The sequence below is a fragment of the Phaseolus vulgaris genome, chromosome 10, assembly GCF_000499845.2.
Source record: "Phaseolus vulgaris cultivar G19833 chromosome 10, P. vulgaris v2.0, whole genome shotgun sequence".
NCBI lineage: Eukaryota > Viridiplantae > Streptophyta > Magnoliopsida > Fabales > Fabaceae > Phaseolus > Phaseolus vulgaris.
The window spans coordinates 4,263,163-4,285,858 of NC_023750.2; the positions used below are offsets into that span (position 1 = coordinate 4,263,163).

Sequence of the window (22,696 nt, forward strand, 5' to 3'; positions counted from 1 at the left end):
AAGAACCAGACCATTCTCGACATGGTTCGATCAATGCTTAAAAGCAAAAAGATGTCAAAGGAATTTTGGGCGGAAGCTGTGCAATGCGCCATCTATGTGCAAAACCGATGTCCACATGTGAAGTTAGATGATCAAACACCACAAGAGTCATGGAGCGAAAAAAAGCCGACGGTATCTCATCTCAAAGTGTTTGGTAGTGTGGCTTATGCACACGTACCAGATCAACAAAGAACGAAGCTCGAAGACAAAAGCAAAAGGTATATTTTTATTGGATATGATGAGAAGACAATAGGGTACAAGCTACTTGACCCAATAAGCAAGAAGGTGATGGTGAGTCGTGATGTGCAAATAAATGAAGCAAGCGAGTGGGATTGGAACAATTCTTCAGAGGTTATGATTGAAGTTGGAGAATCATCACTGACAAGTATAAATTCTGAAACAACCGATGATGAAGATGAACCACAATAACCTAAAGTTCAAAGATTGCAAGATTTGTATCATTTGAAAAATGAGGTACACCTTGTATGTCTTTTGGAAGATGCTGAAAATATCAGCTTTGAAGAGGCACTTTACGGGTTGAAGCAAGCACCACGGGCATGGAATACTCGTATTGATACATACTTCAAGGAGAACGGGTTCAAGCAATGTCCTTACGAGCATGCTCTTTACGCAAAGAACAGTGGAGGTAACATGATATTTGTTGCTCTTTATGTTGATAATCTCATTTTTATGGGTAACAATAATGAGATGATAGAAGAGTTTAAGGGCACGATGAGACAAGAACTTGAGATGATAGATTTGGGATTGATGAAGTTTTTCCTTGGCTTGGAGGTTAGACAAAAAGAGATGGGTATTTTTGTATCACAGGAGACATATGCAAAAGAGATTTTGAAGAAGTACAAGATGGCAAAGTACAACCCAATATCAATACCAATGGAACCAGGTGCAAAACTCTCAAAGTTTGATGGAGGAGAACGTGTCGATGCAAGTAGATACCGGAGTTTGGTAGGAAGCCTTCGTTATCTCACATGCACGAGGCCGGATCTTTCATTAAGTGTCGGCATCATAAGTCGATTCAAGGAGGAACCGGTTTACTCACATTGGAAGGCGTTGAAGCGAGTCCTACGGTACATCCAAGGTACTGTATCACTCGGATTGTTCTACTCAAAAGCAGAAGATTACAAGTTGGTGGGTTACTCTGACAGCGATTGGTGCGGAGACATAGATGATCGGAAAAGTACATCGGGATATGTATTCTTTATGGGCAACACAACATTTTCTTGGCTTTCAAAGAAGCAACCGATCGTGACGCTATCGACGTGTGAAGCTGAATATGTGGCAACATCTTGGTATGTATATCATGCGATATGGCTTAGAAACTTGTTGAGCAAGATGGAGCTAAAGCAACTAGGTGCAACCGTGGTTCAAGTTGACAACAAATCAGCAATTGAGTTGGCAAAGAACCCAATGAACCATGAAAGAAGCAAACACATTGATGTTCGTTTTCACTTTATTCGTGATCATGTGAATAAAGGAAGTGTGGAATTGGTGCATGTGGCAAGTCAAGATCAAGTTGCTGATATCTTCATAAAACCGCTACCGAAAGTCTTTTTCGACAATTCAAGAAGATGATTGACATGATGGATGGTAGAAACATTTAAGTTTATGGGGGAGTTTTGTTGAATAAACTTTAATGTAATTTGTGGGTTTTAAAGTTAAAAGTTACTAGAAAATAGTAGAATGGGAGTTTGGATATGTAAAAGGTCAAAAGTTGTGAGTGGGATTTTAATTATGTTGTTAGTGGGGTTTTAAGGTCATAATGAAGATTTTTCTAGAAGAGCTTCCTAAAGCCTATAAATAGGATGCTCTCTCAATTGTAATATGCACCAAAGAAAGAAATACAATAGAGAGAAATTCAAAGAAGAGTGTTTCCTTTAGAGAAAATTCAAGTGTGAGTGATTGCTTGTTTTACAAAAGATGGAAAGAGAATAGTGTAAGAACATTCTTTATATGATTTTGAAACTAATTTTGAAAGTGCTTTTATTTTTTCAAGTGCAATGCGTGTCTTGTTTTTCTGTTATGCTCAGCATTAAGTATTTGACAAAGAAACACTTAGACATCCAGAGTGGACTCTTGACCAACACTTTACAGCAATAAAAGATAATAATTATATTTTGATTTCAAAGTAAATTCTAAACAAATATCATAACAAGGAAAATAAAAAGGCAGAAAAGGAGTTAAAAGCTTATGTATTATCACTTCTTACATGAAATAGAAATATTAAACTCGGAATTAAAAAGTTTACCTTCAACAGATTGAATAGTGTCTGGTTTTTTGTTAAAGCACTGCATCTCTTAACGCTTCTCTTGATAATAAGAAACAACTATGTAGCACACCAGAAACAAATCAAGTAAATACAAAGAATAACAAAAACTAATTGTAGAAAGGGAGAAAAAATATTCAAGCTATTTGACCATGGTGATAGATTAAAGAGGAGGTTGTCGAAGTGCGTCCCGAGGAAGCAGATTCGAGAAATAGGAACGGAAAGTAATCCTTGGTTGGTGAATCAAGTAGGAGAGCCGGAGAAGTCAACCTTCGGGCGCATTAACTCAGAATATTTCAATTGATCAACAGCTTCATTTAAGGTTACACTCATACAATTTCAATAATTTTATTTCTGATAGTGCTGTTAAAAACTCTAACAGGTTGTTAGATAAGGAACTAGGATTTTCGGGTGAAGATGATGTTATTATTGGTAGATTACAGTCAATGGAATTAAGGACAATAGAAGGGTGAGTAGTGCTATAGGAGATTTGAAGGAAGGAGATGTGTGAATACAATAGTTGATTATAATAGGAAAATTAGAGGGTTCAATGCTTTTATTGGAAAAACCGAGTTGGAAGATATTCTGTTGGTAGGCAGAAAATTTACATGGTACAAACCAAACGGGTCAATTAAGAGTAGAATTGATAGGGTATTAGTATCAAGGAAATGGTTAGAAAAGTGGTCAGATAGAAAACAATTTGTTTTAAGTAGATCAGTGTCTGACCATTGTACATTGGTGTTAAAAGACACAAGTGTGGATTGGGCTCCAAAACTGTTTAGGTGTTTGGATATATGGCAAAGAGATGGCAGGTTCAAAGACTTCATACGAAATAAATGGAATAACTATGAGGTGCAGTGTAGTAGGGTGTTTATTTTTAAAGAAAACTTGAAAAAACTAAAATCTGGAACAAATAAGTCTTTGGAAATGTTAATCAGTTAGGGGGAGAACTACAAAAGAAAATTCAAGAGCTAGATGCAAGAGATGACGAGAGCGAGTTAGATGAGGAAGGAAGAGAGAAAAAGAAGTTTTTGTTAGCTAAGGAGAGTAGAAATAATTTTAAACAAGAAGTTATAATGCGACAGAAATGGTTGAAGCAGGGTGATCTTAATATAAGATTTTTTTCACTCTATAATTAAATGGAGGAGGTTAAGAAATGGGATTAATGGTTTGCTAGAGAATGGTCAATGGTGTGAGGATCAGGTGGTTGTTAAGGAAAGGGTTAGAGAATTTTTTAAGGACATGTGTTCAACGGGAGAAAATGGCAACAGGTCTAGATAATACAAATTTTAATACTATTTTTGGAGAAGATAATAAAATGTTGTGACAACTTTAATTTTGGTTTTATAAAATTTTGTAAGAAAGAGATCAAGAAGAACATAGTGACACAAAGTGTTATTGATCTTAGGCAGTCAACCTTCTTAGAAGGTAGGGGGTTAATGGATAGTGTGCTTGTGGCTAATGAAAATCTAGAGGAACTCAAGAGAAAAATATAATAGTTGCATATTTTTTTAAAGTGGATTACGAGAAGGCTTATGACTTAGTAAGATAGGAGTTCATCTACTATATGTTAGGAAGGTTAGGTTAACATGGGTAAAAGCATGTTTAGAATCATATTCGGTGTCAGTATTAGTGAATGGGAGTCAAACTCAGGAATTTAAACCACAAAAGGGGCTGAAACAAGGAGACCCTTTTCTTATAGCAGTAGAAGGATTAACAGGGGTTGTAAGAAAAGCAATTGAGAAAAATATGATAGGAAGTATGGGGACTGGGGATAAGTTGGTTAAGGTGAATATGTTACAATAAGCGAATGATACACTATTTTTCTTTAAAGTTAATATTCAAAGTGCGTTTGTTATAAAGGTAATCCTTAACTGCTTTGAATCAGCATCTGGCCTTAAGGTAAATTTTTTTAAGAGTAAAATTGGAGGGGTAGGAGTTAACCACAATTTGATTCAATGTTTTGCGGCAATTCTTAATTGTAATGTGATGAAAACCTCGTTTAAATATCTGGGAATGTTAGTTCGGGGGTGCCACCAAAGAGGCAATTTCTGGGAGGGTGTGGTGGAAAGAATGAGGAATAAATTAGGAAGATGAAAAGGTAAATTTGTATCATATGCTTAATTAAATCAGTGTTTTCATCTCCCCCTCTGTTTTATTTATTGTTTTCTTTATCTTTATATAGAATGCCAATAATGGTAATGAAGGAGATAGTTAAATTGAAAAGAAAATTTTTATCGGGTTCAGGTTCGGAGGGTAGGAAAATAGCATGCAATTCATGGAAAAAAATTTGTGAATCAAGAGAAGTTTGAGGACTTAGAATTATAGATATAAGATTCTCTAATGTCGTTCTCCTAGGAAATTGATTTGATGATTGAGTACAGATAAATGTGGCTTGTGGAAAGAGATTTTAGAATCAAAGTATGGAAGGTGGAGGAATTTAAAGGCCAAGGAAAGACTAGTAAGGATTGACTTTGGTGGAAGGATATGGAGGAGTTATGAAAATCAGAGAAATGGAGAAGTAAATTTGATGATAATATAACTTGGGAGGTACGAAATGAGATGGAGATTAGTTTTTGGGAAGATAAATGGACGGATAATGAAAAACTAAAATATAAGTTCTCGAGATTATTTTCTCTAAGCACAAACAGAGATTCTAAGTTGTATCACGTTAAGGAATGAAATAATAACAATTGGTTATAGAAGTTAGAATGGAGAAGGAATTATTTGAGTGGGAAAAGACAAGTTTAAACATGGAAAAAGACGATACGTGGGTATGGAAGGAACTGGCATAAATTTTGGAAGACATGAGTTTAAACATGGAAAAAGACGATAAATGGGTATGGAAGAAAGGAGAGACATCAAATTATACGGTTAAATTAGCCTCTAGAATCTTAAAGGGCGAAGTAAAGGGGAAAGGCATGTCCACGTATGAGATTTTTTGGAGGATTAAGACACTGCCTTCAACACAACCACAACATGGGGCGTTTGGAAAATAAAATTGCTATAAGGCCAATTTGAAAAGATGTGGGATAATTATGTTCAGTAATATTTATTGTATGTGTGGGGAGGAAGATGACAACATGCATTTATTTTTTAATTGTAGAGTTTTTGGCTAGTACGGGTATGTTCTTAATAAGTGTTGTGAAATATAACGGGCAATGGTTTATTGGATTATGAAGGAAAGAAGAATTATGGTAAGTTATACAGTATATGGTTGAGAGGGGTGGTTTGATGCAGGTACGTGCCTAGTACATTGTAGTAGTGAAGGTATGGACATTGTAGCAGGATTGGTGTTGGTGGATCAAGTGTTATCAACATGGTGGCGATTTAAGAAAAGAAAGGGCATCGAGGATCATATGTTTCAATGGCTTTTTCTAGTGAGGAACTTGGGCAGCAGGCTCAAATCTGACTCACTATTTGGCACAAGTTGTTTACGTTATTTGAAAAACTTTTGGTAGAAAGAATGGTTTATTATATGTGTTCTAGACAAGCCAATAGGAGACCTAAACCCAGAACATTCAAGGTAGTAAAAAACAAGTGTGATCTTAACCTTAATTAAGATCCGTCTATCCGTGAGATTTTACCTAGTATATATGGAGTCAATCTTAACCTCGTGTCTGCCATTATGATTCTCTCTTTACTGCTTGGTTAATGCTAATTAATCCAAATCTCCGTCCTATGCTATTTCCTTTACATTATTCATTTACATCAGCCTCCTACCTAAATGACCATGGGTCGGCCCAAGGCCCATAACCCAACATTCCCTCAACCTTATGCGCATGCAAATAAAGCTACTATTGGCTTAAAGTTGTACTTGATCACCAGGTTGGGCTACACACATGATAATTAGATCGGCGTCCTTCCTTAATTGTCAATGGTCGGCCCAAGCCCATAACCCAACATGCCCCCAACCTTCTACGCAGCCAAAGAAGGATATTATAGATCGCTTTTCACTATCGGCTTCTGAGCTCGCGCCTTTTCCACAACCCCTCATTAAATGTGTTCTGCTCTGCGTCCCATCATCTGACAGTTTCGTCTTCCCAGACCCACGTGTCGTCAAACTAGAGCGGGATTGGCATCTCCTTCCTAAACTGGACCAATTGTTGTTGGCATTTTCTTCGTATTAATAGATCTCCATTTCTTTCACCTGCAAAAAATATAATTTAAATCGACATCTCCTTCCTAAACTGGACCGATCGTTGTTGGCATTTTCTTCATCTGATAGATCTCCATTTCCTTCACCTGCAAAAAATATAATTTAAATCGGCATCTCCTTCCTAAACCGGACCGATCGTTGTTGGGATTTTCTTCATCTAATAGATCGCCATTTCTTTCACCTGCAAAAAATATAATTTTTTGGTACCTTACCAGGCTCTTCACCTGATTAAGGATTTTTTGGTACCTTACCAAGCTCTTCAACTGATTAAGGATTTTTTTGTGCCTTATGAGGCTCTTCACTTGATTAAGGATTTTTTGGTACCTTACCAGGCTCTTCACCTTATTAAGGATTTTTTGGTACCTTACCAGACTCTTCACTTGAATTAAGGAGTTTTTGGTATCTTACCAGGCTCTTCACCTGATTAAGGATTTTTTTGATACCTTACCAGGCTCTTCACCTAGTTAAGGATTTTTTGCTACCTTATCAGGCTCTTCATCTGAATAAGGATTTTTTAGTACCTTATCAGGCTCTTCACCTGATTAAGGATTTTTATTTGGACCAAGCATCTAGCTTGGCACCATGATCAACATGGATTTTATTTGGACCAAGCATCTAGCTTGACACCATGATCAACATGGATTTTATTTGGACCAAGCATCTAGCTTGACACCATGATCAACATGGATTTTATTTGGACCAAGCATCTAGATTGACACCATCATCAACATGGATTTTATTTGGACCAAACATTTAGACATCTAGCTTGGCACCATGATTAACATGGATTTTCTTTGGACCAAGCATCTAGCTTGGCATCATGATCAACATGGATTTTCTTTGGACCAAGCATCTAGCTTGGCACCATGATCAACATGGATTTTTTGTATTGGACCGATCGTGCTCCTATAAATTTCAAACTTGTACACCATATATAGTATATTGAATAAACACTCTTATTTTCAATCAACAAAAATTTCTACGAAATACTCAACTTAACTTACGTATAAAATAAGGAAAATTTTAAATATATATTGTGGAGGTAGGAAAAGTTTTACCTAGCCCCACGGTGGGCGCCAAAATGTTCTAGACAGGCCAATAGGAGACCAAAATCCAGAACATTCAAGGTAGTCAAGAACAAGTGTGCTCTTAACCTAATTTGTGATCTCTCCATCTGTGAGGTTTTACCTAGTATATATGGAGTCATTCTTAATCTCGTGTTTGCCGTTATGATTCTTTTTTTACTGTCTGGTTAATGCTAATTAATCTAAATCCCCGTCCTATATTATTTTCTTTACATTATTCATTTACATCGGCTTCCTACCTAAATGACCAAGGTATGCCCAAGGCCCATAACCCAACAAGATGTATCTGTTAATTATGTCATGTTTGAGTCTTGTTGGTTTTCGCTTCTCCTGCACTGATTTCTCTAGATGGATGGGGTTCGTTTGGTTTCCGTTTGGATCATAGCATGATGCTTTTTTAGTTTTCATGGGTTTGCAAGCATAAGGTATAGGTTTTCTATGATTATCTTTTTTATTTTAATCGGTTTTTGTTTTGTAATAGGATTGAAATCTTGAAATAGTCCATATTTTTTAATTTTTTTTGTCATAAAAAATTATATATAAAACATAAAAGCCTAAATAATTGTCAATAAAAAGTACACATTTGTAATTTTTTAACTATTAGCGGTATTTGTCGACATGGTTATTTTTTGAATTTTTGAAGGACTATATTTGGACATATAAAATGAGTATTAATTTATAAGAATTAATTGATAAGAATTAATTTTAAAACAATTTATAACAAATTAAAATAATTTGTAAGATCATGACTATATTTGAAAAAAATTAGTTGAAAATTGAAAATTTAAAATAATTAGGTGACTTTACGCCACAGAAAACTATAATGAAACTTATAAATGTAAAATAAATAAATAAATATTTTTAAATTAGACATAAAAAAAATATAATCAGTGTAAATAAAGAGAAATGAAATCAAACTTTGTTTAATTTAGTCTTTAAATAAAGGAATGAGGCTACGGTGCTTCTTATATTGAAACAAAAACAGAGAGTACATAGCATATAGCAAGGCGAAACACCTAATGCAATTGTTTTTACGAGAATTTCTGAATGCAATATTATATGCTAAAAAGGGAAAAGAATGGACAAAAGTAAAAACTACAAAGCAAATACAATAAACAGTTCAAGTAAAGCCAAGGAAGCAAGAACTGAGAAACAGGTAAAATGAGTATGAATCTCATAACTACGAGCTATACTCAAAGAAAAACAAGGAAAGGATCAGAAAAGATAAATTGCAATGAAGAACACAAGGATTAATTCCATAACTCAGTTCTCAAAGAAGATAATGACTTACTAGAACTCACATTAGAGTTTTCTTTATAACTTTAACGAGAGATTTTTCCTTTGGCACAGGCTCCTTCTCTCAGTCATTTGATTCATTACATATCAGATAGACAGTTGTGTTCTTAACCATCAAATCGTGACCAAAACTCACAAAAATCTCCACCTTGTCTCCTGATCCTAAATTTGACATAATGCCAGACCAATCTTCATCATTAAAGGAAATTACCGAGCCATGATTGTGTATTTGGCATGTGCAATTCGTGTAATTAACAATTAAGACAGTACTAAGTTTACGTTCAATGATTTTGGAGGTTGATAAATACATAACACACAAAGCCATTCCCTTCACGACACGATGTTGTGGCACAGTGAAAGAAACAGAATGTCCATCACCCATATGGGCCAACCAATAAGGATCATTGTCACCTGGGAGACAAACATCACATGACTCACTGCTTGCAAATTCCTGTATCATGTCATAAACAAGGCATATTTAGTTAAACAAAAATGTTATACACGATTAAAACAAATTTGGTTAATAGTTTTGTTGTGTATACATCACCTTAGGTATGATATCGCTTATAGTATTGAAGAATTCTTTGTATCTTCCAACACCAGTCAGAAAAGACTTGAGGTGATTCTTTGAAATTGCTGATTCTGTAATATTTCCACCATATTCGACCACTACACTTTTTACTTGCTCTGATAGATGAAACTCGGCGTCACATTCCACCAGAACACTTCGAAGATTCGCAAGGCTGCTAAGAAATGGTGCAATATCATCCCAACTATTGTCCTCCATATGCATGAAGGAATGAATATGAGATAGGGGATTCCTTGTTGGCGAAATCCGAGACCGAAGGATAGAAGGAAAAAGATTATGTGACAATCCCTCACATCCACGTAGGGATATATATCCAATACTTTTTGGGCTTACAATTGTAAAAGGCAATTGTTTCATAGTTGTATTTTCAGCAATTATAGTTATCAAGGATTTCATTCGCACGATATCTTTTTCCGTTACGTCAATTTTCGAACAACCAGATAGAATCAGAGTTTTTAAACATTTCAGCTTATATATCTCTTCAGGGAGATTGCTTAGACTTCTACAGTCCTTCAAATTTAGCAGTGTAAGATTGCAGAGATATCCAATAGATTGGTGTACCTCGCGCAATCTTGGACAATCTTTAAGAATGAGATGTTCAAGACTTGGTAGTTCGGAAAAGTCAGGGGTTTCTATCAAGTACTTGGCGTGACTAAGATTAAGAACTTTTAGCCACGTCAAAACCTTCAAGAAGATAATTTTTGCTAATATATAAGAGAAGAAAAAGAGAAAACGAAATAGTTATAAGTGGAAACTGTACCTGTATGGATATTAGGGACTGAGTAATGTTGGTCCACGTAGATACAAGGTGTCTGCTTCACTTTTAACTGTCCTGTTTTTCGAGTTTCTTTCTTCTTCACGTGCCTCGGTCGGCCGGTGGGGGTACCTGCGATTGTGCTCCGACGCTCAAGTCAGCAATCTTTTCCAGTGAGAATCTCTGATAATCTAAAAAAAACGTACCTCCTTTTCTCCTTCTCTCTCCTTTTGTATGTTTACTTGGGCTTGGGCCATTGGTGGCTCACGACGTGTTTCGTGGTCCTTGGGTCGTGTTAGATGGTTTCCTGGGATCTAGGGGATGTTCCCGAAAATCCAGGGAGTGCTCACGTGTGTTTGTTGCTCAACGGGAATTGTAACCGTTTATCTCACGTGTAACCACGTTAATTAGATAATTTAATTCGAACCATGCGGTCGTCCGGTGCCGACCGGTACACTTGCCCCCCAGGCTCGAGGTTATGGAAGGACGAAGAGTCGTATAAGACGCAGGGGGTTTTTGAGACAATGCTTGATAGCTGGCATCATTAATGCGTGGCAGAGATGTGACGCATGGCAGAGCTGCCGTTTGGGGATGCTGTCACATCTAGATCGATTGAATGGTGAGGATTACGTGCCGTTTCATATGCCGAGCGTGTATGATCGTTAGATTAGATTTGATCTGATGGTGCTAGACGAACGCAGGGGTTTTGCTTCTCACCTCTTTGCCTATAAATAGTGCTTCATTTGTGGAGTTGAGGGTTTTTCGTTTCTCTTGCTCAGAGTTTCGCGTCGCTTGCTTTGTTTGCCAGGTGCCGATTTTGCTGTCAGTGTCCTCTCCTTCATTTCAAGGTTAGTCATGCCTTCCTCTGAGGGGTCTTCGAGTGTCGTGGGTTCGTCTTTGACTCGCGGTGCGAGTCAGGCATCGGACGGCCCAAGTTACAATTGGGTCGATCCTGCCGTCCTTCGAATTCCCAGTAAAATAAAGTCCTCGGATAAATTAGATCAATTTCTAGCTACCCATAAAAACTTTCTAACACCAGATTGTCCGGCCGAGGCGCTATATGTCGATATATGTGGTATAACCGACCGCGTGTGTCACGGTCGGGAGAATGCTCCGCACGACTTTTTCTTTGTGTATAGCACTTTGTTTTCCCATTTGCACGTAAGTCTACCTTTTGATGATTTTACCATGAGTATCCTTCGGATTCTCAACGTCGCGCAGACACAATTGCACCCTAACTCGTGGGCCCACTAGTGCAGATAAGTAAAACAAATGCGGCTATTTTAAATTTACAAATGCAGTCATAGAACCGCATTTGATCAACACGCATTTGTAAATCTGGAATTTACAAATGCGGTCCTATGACCGCATTCATAAATCACATTTACAAATGCGGTCATTTTAGGTAACCGCATTTGTATATTATTCTGAATTAGGGAGTGGGTTTGGGGTTTAGGATTTATGAATGCGGTCTTGGTAAAAACCGCATTCATAAATCACTATTTACAAATGCGGTCATTTACTAAGACCGCATTTGTAAATGCGAATTCACTATTTACAAATGCGGTCTTGGTAAATGACCGCATTTGTAAATAGTGCTTTTTTTTTTTTGGTACATCCTGTTTTGTGCAGAAACCATATATTTAAATAACCTGCATAATGATTAAACCCAGCCAGACAAATACAAAAATGTAGTAACCAATTGAAATCATCAAAATGTACATTTACAAGTGATCAAATTACATATAATAAAACCACTAATGTTGTTTACTTATGCTAGAGTTATAAAAATTAATGAAGTATGTGGACCAAGAATCTCTAACATATGAAATGCCTTCCTCACTCATTGGTGTTTCTTCTGTGAATAACTGCATTGCAAAGTTGACATAAATTAGTTTCTAGATATATATATGTTCAAGAATTATAAAAATGATTTAACATATACCTCCTTCCAACCAGTTTTAACACCTAGTCTTATAATGGTAATCACCCATTGCATAATGTAATAGCCACACTCATAGCTTCCTGGTTGTTTATTACACTATATAATTCAATAAAAAGTAATATATTAGTATATTGATAAACAATGATAATAGAGAAAGAAAAAAATTACAAACCTTTACTCTTATGTAGTTCAAATTATTTGAATTGGATCGACCTTTTAGGATGTTATATCCACGCCATGAACTGGTTAATACAAAAAACCTCGTTAGTAGATGGTTAATTAGTAACATATACAAAGTTAAGTTTATACTATACTTACGTATCAATGATATCCTTAAATTTTGTGGGCATCTTCTTGTGTAGGGAACAGAACCACACAGCAGTCTTATCAACCATTGATAAGACAAGTAACTGCCAATGATGCCTATATGATCATTGAAAAGAGTTAGTAAATATTTAAAACATAAAATAATAATAATTGATGACATATAATTAAACTTACTCATTAATGTAAGGGCATAAATAAATTTGTTTTCCCTCTTTTTCCAGGATGTTAGTGATGTATGCTTGAGTCTCAGTTGAGTTTGGTCCAACGGGATTAGTATATGCAGGATCTACGAATCCATACATATTTTCCTTCCCCTCAGTGATACAGACTCTATGCAAAAACCTACAAGTTTTTAGTTAAAGCATAATCAATAATAATTTAACATAAAGTAAATTGAATAATAGGTAAAGATACTTACATCATAAAAAATTGAATTATACTTATATTGAGCTTCTGGTTCCCAGATATAAATTCTGATAAATCTGTGTTGTAAATCATCAGTGGCAGTTCAGTGTTGATTTGAAAAAATGTATTATCCCACGGAACTGGAAAAGGATCATTGCCAATCTGACTAGCAATGAGACGTAGGGAAGCCATAGGATCGTCAACTGGAACCTCACGCTTCTTTTTCGGAGTTGGTGGCTGAAAAGGTTCCTACAAGATAAACAACATTTGTATTAAATTATATGTAATATATAAATATAAATAAAAAATAATATAATGAAACGAAATTATTACATGAGGTTCGGGCATAGATCGAATGAGCTCTCTGGGCCAGGCAACGAATGTCTTAAATGCATCGGCCACAGTGGTTACCTCATCTGAAGGTAGTGGAACACGAGCATCAGGAAATCGTACTTTTTCAACAGTTACCTTCGCCACATCAGGGGAGAGAGGAACGTTATGTAAGGTGGTGGCGTTTTTATAGACTTTTCCAAGTGCCACCACCCGAGGAAGTTTGCCGCCCACTACCAGTAGCTCACAATCCTCTGTCTGCCCATTGATATCATCCCCTGATGTTGGAGGAGCCGCACAACTCCCCTTTGTGCTCTTGGGAGTGGGACTAACAAGGGTTTCAATCGGCTCAGCACAAACTTGTTGCGATAGAAACTCTTGTCGCATTCGATCATTCTCCTTTTTCATCTCCAGCCACATCAAATCAGTCTCCTTTCTCATCTCCTCCATTATTTCTTCACGTAACTTAGTCTTCATTTGAGTTTCCTTCTTGGAGGAGGAGGATGGCTGTCGTTCTGAAACTCCAAAATAAAGTTTAATTCCGACCCCTTGTCCAGCGGCACGAACACGACCAGAGTGTTCAGGTCGTCCAATTGCTTCAACCAGGATATCGTGACGACCTTCAGCAACAAATGTACCGTCGGATTCCAAGGAATCCTGCAAGAGTACACAAAAATCATATTTTCAATCATTAATATAATTAATGCTTTAAAAAAATTGAAAATAACAAAAATAACTTACAATTTTTTCGATTATAACCCCGGATTGCTCGGAACTTGGTGCACCGGACTTTTTAATTCGGGCCCTCTTCCATTTTTCATGGCGAAAAGGTGGTGGAGGAGAAGTGACCCCTGTTTCCACATTCTCAGAATACGTCCCCTGTTGAGATTTCTCCTTTTCCACCATCAGTGTTTGCTCAAGTTTTCTATACCCCGAACGAGACATAACGTGCGGGGTAAGATTCTTCAAAGCTATCTCTTGAGCTTTCTTCCGACGATCCTGTCATAATTGAAATAAACAACTGAAGTAAATAAGATAAACTTATTAATGTTATATAAACAAAAAAGTTACTTCACTTACCATCCAAGCCTCATTTTCACGGCTTTCTCTAAAAAGACGCCATGTCTCTTCATCAATATGTTGGTACTTTAAACATGGATTTTCGTCTTTAAGGTCGCCAAAAATGTATCTCGATGTCAGTCTTGACTTAAAGGTACGAAATTTAAGTGCGATATTGGATAATATCTTTGATCGAAGCGGTTCCACATCAGGAATGTCAAAGTTTGCCTGCAAAATAACATCATGAAATTAAAATTAATTAATCAATATTAAAAAGCATTATATGATAACAATAATAATGTAAAGCTTACCAGAACATCCTCCCATAGCATGTTCCGATCAACCTCTGAAACCTCATCCCATGAATTAATCAAAATGGAGAGCCTCTCACGAGAAACAACTCCAAGATAGCTCATAAACTCATCTGCCTTAGGACCAAAAGCCACTCCAGTGTTGACGTCAATGTCAACATGTGTCTTCTCACCAGCAGCACGTCTCAATGCAAGACGCTTCAATCTAGTAGGTCCTCTACTACCTCGCCCAGATCGAGGTCTGACTGGAGTCTGGTCGTCATCCATGTCTCTGTTAAAAAAATTAGGTAACAAACATTAGTTAATGTGCATCGAATTAAAATCATATAAAAATAATACATAAAATTATAAATGTTTATTTACATGTTGCATGTGGGTTGAATGTTTATATGTAAATTCCTTCACTGTGGTCTTTACGGGTTGCATGTACATCATCAAGTACATCGTCATCTTTATTAGTTATCATTGGTGTGAATGAACGAGTTTCGCCATATTCAATATCATCTATGGCTTCCCCTTGTTTTTTCCCGTGTAAAACGACATACCAATGTTCTGACGTAGGATCTTTCACATAGAAAACCTGAGATGCTTGTTGAACCATTATAAATGGCTCATCTCGATACCCTATCTTTCGAAAGTCCACTAGTGTGAATCCTGATTCATCAATTTTAACCCCACTTTTATTATCAACCCATTTACACTTGAAAACTGGAAGGGAAAACTTAGTGTAGTCAATCTCCCATATCTCTTCTATAAACCCATAGTATGCCATTGATCCAAGTACTGGATTTGTATCTTTCGAAGTCGAAAACTGCATTGACTCGGCTTCAAGAGTAACACCAGAATTTTGAACTGTACTCTTTTCATCCAGGGACTTCGTGTAAAATATACAATTATTCACTTCGTACGCTGTACATGAAATGACATCAAACTTCAATCCAGCAGCCAACCAAGTCAAGGTCTCTGATGCCGTTGAATCCTTGAACACCTCATCTTTAAACCAAGGCATGAAAGTTCTATTATGTTCCATCAAGACCCATTTCTCTGCTTGTCTTGGGTTATTTGCCTTCACAATGGCTTTATGAGCTTCTATGTAAGGTACAACTTCATCTGTGTTATTCAATATGTACAAATGTGCTTGCAAGACTTCTGATCGAGATTTGCTTACAATATTCACACCACGTAAACATTTACTTGTAGAACGCCTGTGGTGCCATGAATTAGCTGGAACACCTATTGGATTTGCTTTTGTCATGTACTCTGAACAAAATTCAATACTTTCTTCAGCTATGTACCTTTCAATCATTGAAGCCTCTGGACGATAATGATTTTTCACATAACCTTTCAAAATTTTCATATACCGCTCAACAGGATACATCCATCTTAAGTACACTGGTCCACACAATCTAACCTCTCTTACCAGATGCACCACTAGATGAACCATGATGTCAAAAAAAGACGGAGGAAAAAACATTTCCAATTCACATAAGATAACAACAATTTCATTTTGAAGTTCATCTAGTTTTGAGGGATCAATGACTTTACAACAGATGGAAGAGAAGAATGAGCACAAACGGGTTATGGTGTGTCTAACATTTTTTGGTAAGATCCCACGGATAGCTACCGGCAACAATTGTTGTATCAAGATGTGACAATCATGAGACTTCAACCCAATTAACTTCAAATCTTGCATTGACACTAGACTCTTCACATTTGAGGAATGTCCTTGTGGCACTTTCACACCCTTTAGACATTGACAAAAACTAATTTTTTCATCTTTTGACATTGTGTAACAGGCTGGGGGCAAATATGTACGCTTACCCATTTGTATGGGTGCCAACTCGCCGCGTATGTTCATCTCAATCAAATCTAAACGAGCATTTAGACCATCCTTCGTCTTCCCGTTAATGTTAAGAAGTGTACCAATTAAGCTATCACACACATTCTTCTCAACATGCATTACATCTATACAATGTCTGACTTCTAACCTCGACCAGTACGGAAGATCAAAGAAGATTGATTTCTTCTTCCAAATATTTGTCACAGATGACTTTTTTTTGGACTTGCCGAAGGTGTGGTCTATGTTATTTACCTTTTCGTAAACCTCAACACCGGTTAATGGAGTTGGTGGACCACTACCCTCTTGGTGTCCATTAAAGGCTTTTTTCAACCTCCGGTAAGGATGATGACTTCTAAGAAACCTCCGATGCCGAAGATATACTGTTTTCCTTCCATGTTTCAATTGTTGAGAAGCAGTGTCTTCTTCGCATATTGGACACGCTTTGTGACCCTTAACACTATAACCTGATAAGTTACCATATGCCGGAAAGTCATTGATGGTGCAAAATAACATGGCATGAAGCTTGAAAGTTTCATTAGCAAATCCGTCAAATACTTCGACACCCTGGTCCCACATTAACTTCAAATCTTCAATTAGGGGACTTAGATAAACATCAATATCATTCCCTGGTTGTTTCGGACCGGATATCATCATAGACAACATCATGTATTTTCGCTTCATGCACAATCCAGGAGGTAAGTTGTAAATAACTAGTAATACAGGCCATGAACTGTGATTTGTACTCATATTACCAAACGGATTCATTCCGTCTGTAGCTAAACCAAGTCGGATATTTCTTGATTCTTTACCAAATTCTGGAAAGTCATCATCAAATTTCTTCCATTGAATAGAATCAGCTGGATGTCGGTACATGCCATCGCATTTCCTCTCATTTGCATGCCATCTAAGATTCTTAGCATCGTCTGGGTTTGCAAACAAACGCTTCATCCTTGGAATGATGGGAAAATACCACATAACCTTCATTGGGGGTCCATGCTTTTCCATGTCATCAATAGAATCATCATCTTTTTGTTTCAACTTATAACGTGATAACCCACACCTCGGACAACTTTTCAACAATTCAAAATCTTTCCGGTATAATATACAATCATTAGGACATGCATGTATCTTTTTGTACTCCATACCCATTGGACAAAGAATCTTTTTTGCCTCGTAATTACGATTAGGTAGACTATTTCCCTCTGGAAGCATATCCTTCAACAGCTGGAGCAATTCCGTGAAGCTTTTATCAGTCCATCCGTTTATTGCCTTCAAATTCATCAATCTTAACACCGCCGACAACCGTGTGAAGTTAGTTGATCCAGGATACAAAGGAGTCTCTGCATCTTTTGACATACTTTCATATCCATGCGCTTTTGCAAAACACTCAGCTCCCACATCACGAATCATGTCCTCCAATCGATCATCATCTCCATCATCGTGTACTGCTTCATCCATGGTAGAACCCACATATTCTTCAGTTACGGAAACACGTGGTAAATTTAATAATTCACCATGCCATGTCCAAGTTGTATAAGATCGAAGAAACCCATCACATAGCAGGTGTTCCCTCATGATATTCACATCCAGTATCCTTCCATTCAAACAGTTAACGCACGGACACCTGATCTTTGCTCCATCATGACCACTAATAATCGCGTTACGCTGCGCAAATTGTATAAATTCCTCTACTCCCCTTTCGTACTCATCACTTATGCGAACAGCATTAATCCAACTTCGATCCATTATATATTCTGGAATATAGTTAGGATTTTCTAATAATTAGTATTCTCTTCAATCTCACACATTTGCCGAGGGTCGAACACCCCCGGACTCAATCCAAACACGATATTTCTATTCTAAAAGTAACAATAACTAACATAACATAAAACTTTTATTAAAATGTAATTAACAACTAACTAAATATTTCACTTCTAAAATTAAAATTCTAGAACAAAGTTTAATACACTATAGAATTATAATTCCATAAAGATTAATATCATATTCATTTTTATTTAAGTAAAAGTAGTTTAAAGTGACAATTATAAAAAATAAATGATGCCAGGGAAAAAAAGAAAGATATGCAAAGAGAAAGTGCAAAAAATAAAAATAATTACAAAAATAGAATTTATATATAATATAAATTTAAGAAAATAGAAATTATATAATACAAAAATTCAAAATACACACAAATATATAAATTATTAGTTATTAGTTATACATTCCAAGTTGTATTAGTTATTAATTAAATATATATTATAATACAGAAAAATAAAAATTCAAAATATTAAATATGAATTCAAAATTTTAAATATAAATTCAAAATATTAAATAAATACAACACCAACCTTTAGGTTGATAGTGATCGGAGACGAAGACGAAGGCGTAGGCGAAGGCGGTGGCGGAAGCAGTGGCGGTGGCGGAAGCAGTGGCGGTGGCGGAGCAGAAAAAACCAGCGAACCAATAGAATAGTAACCACCTATATGCAGAAAACGAGTAAGGAAACGAAATGACAATGCCAAGGAAGTGAATAATGACAATGACAAAAACGAAAACGAAAACAAACGTTGAAGCAGAGAGAGCTGAAACTTACAATGCAAAGCGGAGAGAGCTGAGAACGTTGAAACGAAGAGCGGAGAAGACGAAAGTGAAAGTGAAAACCAGTGGCGCGCTTCAATTTTTAGGGTAAAATTGATTTACAAATGCGGTTCTAGGGTAAGACCGCATTTGTAAATCAATTAAAATGAATTACAAATGCGGTCTTTACTATGACCGCAGTTGTAATTCATTTTAATTGATTTACAAATGCGGTCTTACCCTAGAACCGCATTTGTAAATCAATTTAATTACAAAAATGTCACCGCGTTTTTTACAAATGCGTTTAAACGCAAAGCCGCACTAAATAAATGGTCGTTGTTTTCAAATTTTGTACTAGTGGCCATTTTACAAGCCTTTCGAGTTATTTGTCAGATATTTGGACTTATTCCGACCGCCGAATCATTTTTATATTATTATAACACTTACCCGAGTACCCCAGTAGGTTGGTTGTCGTTATCCAGTCATCCGGGGAATGTACGCTTTGCTGCTTTTACTACCTCTTATAAGAACTTTAAGGACTACTTTTTTAAAGTGTTTGTCGAGCCGGACGGCCGGGATCTATTCTATAATGCCGATGGAAGCACAAAATTTCCATTCCATTGGACGGAGAATCCCACCTCCCTTGACCATCGGCTTTGGGAATCTTTGTCTCCCATCGACCAAGAAATTTTGATGGTCGTGAATCAACTACCGTGTAGGCTTCCTACGCGGGAACTGATAGCCCTTTATGGGTCGTCCAAGCAGTGGGCGGACCTAAATGGTGAGCACCTTCTTCTTGCAGTCGTTCGATTAACAGTATATTTGTTTCTTACCTTCGTGTTTATTTTACAGATATTGTTGTGAGCATGGATCCGAGTTTGAAGAAGTACATGAATAGTTTGAAAAGGCAGGCTAATAAGAGTAAGATAGCTACCATCGCTGGGATTGTCCCGCGGCCGACTGAGCGGGAGGTCGTTCCGGTGGAGGCTGCTCCTGTTCTTGCCCAAGGAAAGAAGAGGGGGCGGCCTGCTAAGGTGCCTCGTACGGAGGCTCCGTCTTCGTCGGGCAGTCCAATTAGCTTGTTGGTGTCATCCGTCAGGGTGGCACCTACAATACAGTTTGACTTGCGTCCGGAGGCCGAGGAAATTTTTGCCAATATTCCCACTTTAGATATGGTCGAAGAGACGGTTGAGCTGCAATGTCGTGCGGCTGTGGCGACCAGGGCCCTTGGGGACGAGCTAAGGAGAGTGAAGATAGTATCGATTCCAAAATTGAAGTCTCAGCTTAGTGAATCGGCTGTCTCATTGAAGGATGCCTTGAAGGCTGTGGATGAGGCTCGGACTGACGCTCAGTTGGCCAGGAAAGAGCACGAGGCTTTAAAGATTACTTTAGATGAAGTAGCGGTTGGGCGGGCGGAGGCCATTAAGGAGCAGGAAAGACTGGCTGCGGAGAAAGAATTGTTGACTGCCCAAGTTGAACAGCTTCAAGGGTTCATGTTGAGTATCAACGAGCAGTCCTTCAGGCAGTAAGTTCGGCAGGTCGCCTTTTTCCACGGGGTGCCGGACGACGACGTAAGGTATGATTCGAACATGGACGTCGTAGATGGTCGGCTGATGCCACTCGGGGATGAAGAGGCCGAAGAGAGTGAACAAACTGCTGATCCAATCGCTGTGGCGCCTCAGGGAGACGGTATACAACCAGAGGAGTCTACCAATCCTGATGCTATTGATATCGTTTGAATTCATTGTTACCTGGACCTGGGATGTGGGCAAAAGACAAGTTTGTTTGAACATCTTCTATTATGCGACCTTTGTTTTCGTATTGTTAATATTAGTATGGATATATGTTTAAGGAATGTGTATCCCGTTGGATAACGTTTAAGTGTCATTCATAATCTTTATATATATATATATATATATATATGTTCCGACCGAATGAGCGATTAATTAATAATTTAATTATTAATTTCTGACCAAGGTTGGTGGATAACGTTTAAGTTATAATTCGGATAACCTTAGTTATATGTTCCGACCGAACGAACGGTTAATTAATAAATTAATTATTAATTTCTGACCAAAGTTGGTGAATAACGTTTAAGTTATAGTTCAGATAACCTTAGTTATATATTCTGACCGAACGAACGGTTAATTAATAATTTAATTATTAATTTCTGACCAAAATTGGTGAATAACGTTTAAGTTATAATTCGGATAACCTTAGTTATATATTCTGATCGAACGAACGGTTAATTAATAATTTAATTATTAATTTCTGGCCAGGGTCGGTAATTTAAAGTGCCTCGTTAAAACCTTCTCGGTAGAAAACCCTCCTTAGGGATAAAACTACCGAGCGAGGAAAGAGTGCACTGAATTCATTCATCAACTGTAATAGAATTTGAGATGCGTGGCATTCCACGTTCTCGGTATAGATTTTCCTGACAAATATTCTAAGTAATAAGCTCCTCCTGTTGTTGTGTCCGAGATGCGGAACGGTCCTTCCCAGTTGCTTGAAAACTTTCCCCCGTCCTTTCGAGCGTCGCTGCGCATGCGCCAAACTAGATCTCCCTTCTGATGGCTTTGTGGCTTCACTTTCGAGTTGTACCTTCGTGTTGCTCGTATCTTGCATGCTTCTTCTCTTATCTTGCATTTGTCACTTAATTCATTGATGGGGTCGAGGCCGACTAGTAGACTTTCCTTGTTTAAGTCTAAGTCCAATGTCTGTCGGCGCAGTGAAGGCTTGCCGATTTCGACCGGAATCATGGCTTCTGTGCCGTACGTCAGGCTGTAAGGTGTTTCTTGAGTCGTTGACTGGGGAGTACAGCGATAAGCCCACAGAACCTCTAACAATTCTTCAGTCCAGTTTCCCTTGGACGGGCCAAGTCTCTTCTTTAACTCATTGAGAATAACATTGTTGGCGGCTTCCGCCTGACCGTTGGTTTGAGGGTGTTCGACCGAACTCATTATATGTTTGATGTGAAGTTTCTCATAGAATTCAGCTAGCCCACGGTCGGTGAACTGTCGACCATTATCTGTGATAATGATCTGAGGCAGGCCGAACCTGCAGACAATGTTTTTCCACACAAAGCTTTGTACGTTACGGGCGGTGATGGCTGTTAGTGGTTCAGCCTCAATCCATTTGGTAAAGTATTCTATGCCAACCAATAGGAACTTGCATTGCCCTTTTCCGGGTGTGAAAGGTCCGATAATATCCATTCCCCACTTCACAAATGGCCAGGGGGATAGGATATAATGCAGGTGTTGTGGTTTTTGGTGCGACAAGGTGCCGAACTCCTGACACTTCACACACCTTTGAACATATTCGGCGCAGTCTCCCTGTACGGTCGGCCAATAGTATCCGGCTCTTAAAATTTTGGCGAACATAGTTCGTACCCCTGAATGGGTTCCACATATCCCCTCGTGTAACTCGGTCATTACATAGGTGACCTGTTCTGGACTAAGGCATTTTAGGAGGGGACGGGAGTACCCTCTCTTGTAGAGATCTTGGCCAACGAGTATGTATCGGGCGACTTGTAGTTTCATTGTCTTCTCCAAGTGTGGATCGCATGCACCATCGGTCATATATTGTTTTATGGGAGTCATCCAATTGGGTTGAGTGTCGGTCGCCATACATTCTTCGGTACCAACACTTGGTTTAGAGAGGGTCACGTGTATGGCCGACCGGTGGACACCTTTCTTT

At 37.8% G+C, this 22,696-nt stretch overlaps 1 protein-coding gene and 1 long non-coding RNA gene across 2 annotated transcripts in view; both read right to left on the minus strand.

The window, feature by feature from the left end:
- Window positions 1-22,696, minus strand: part of LOC137818318 (disease resistance protein RUN1-like) — a 75,260-nt gene that overhangs the window by 7,423 nt on the left and 45,141 nt on the right. The window lies entirely within an intron of this gene.
- On the minus strand, window positions 8,714-10,175 carry LOC137818767 (uncharacterized). Its single transcript, XR_011082137.1, has 2 exons — window positions 9,411-10,175; window positions 8,714-9,314 (listed from the first exon to the last, which is right to left on the minus strand). It is a non-coding gene; the product is annotated as an uncharacterized lncRNA (long non-coding RNA).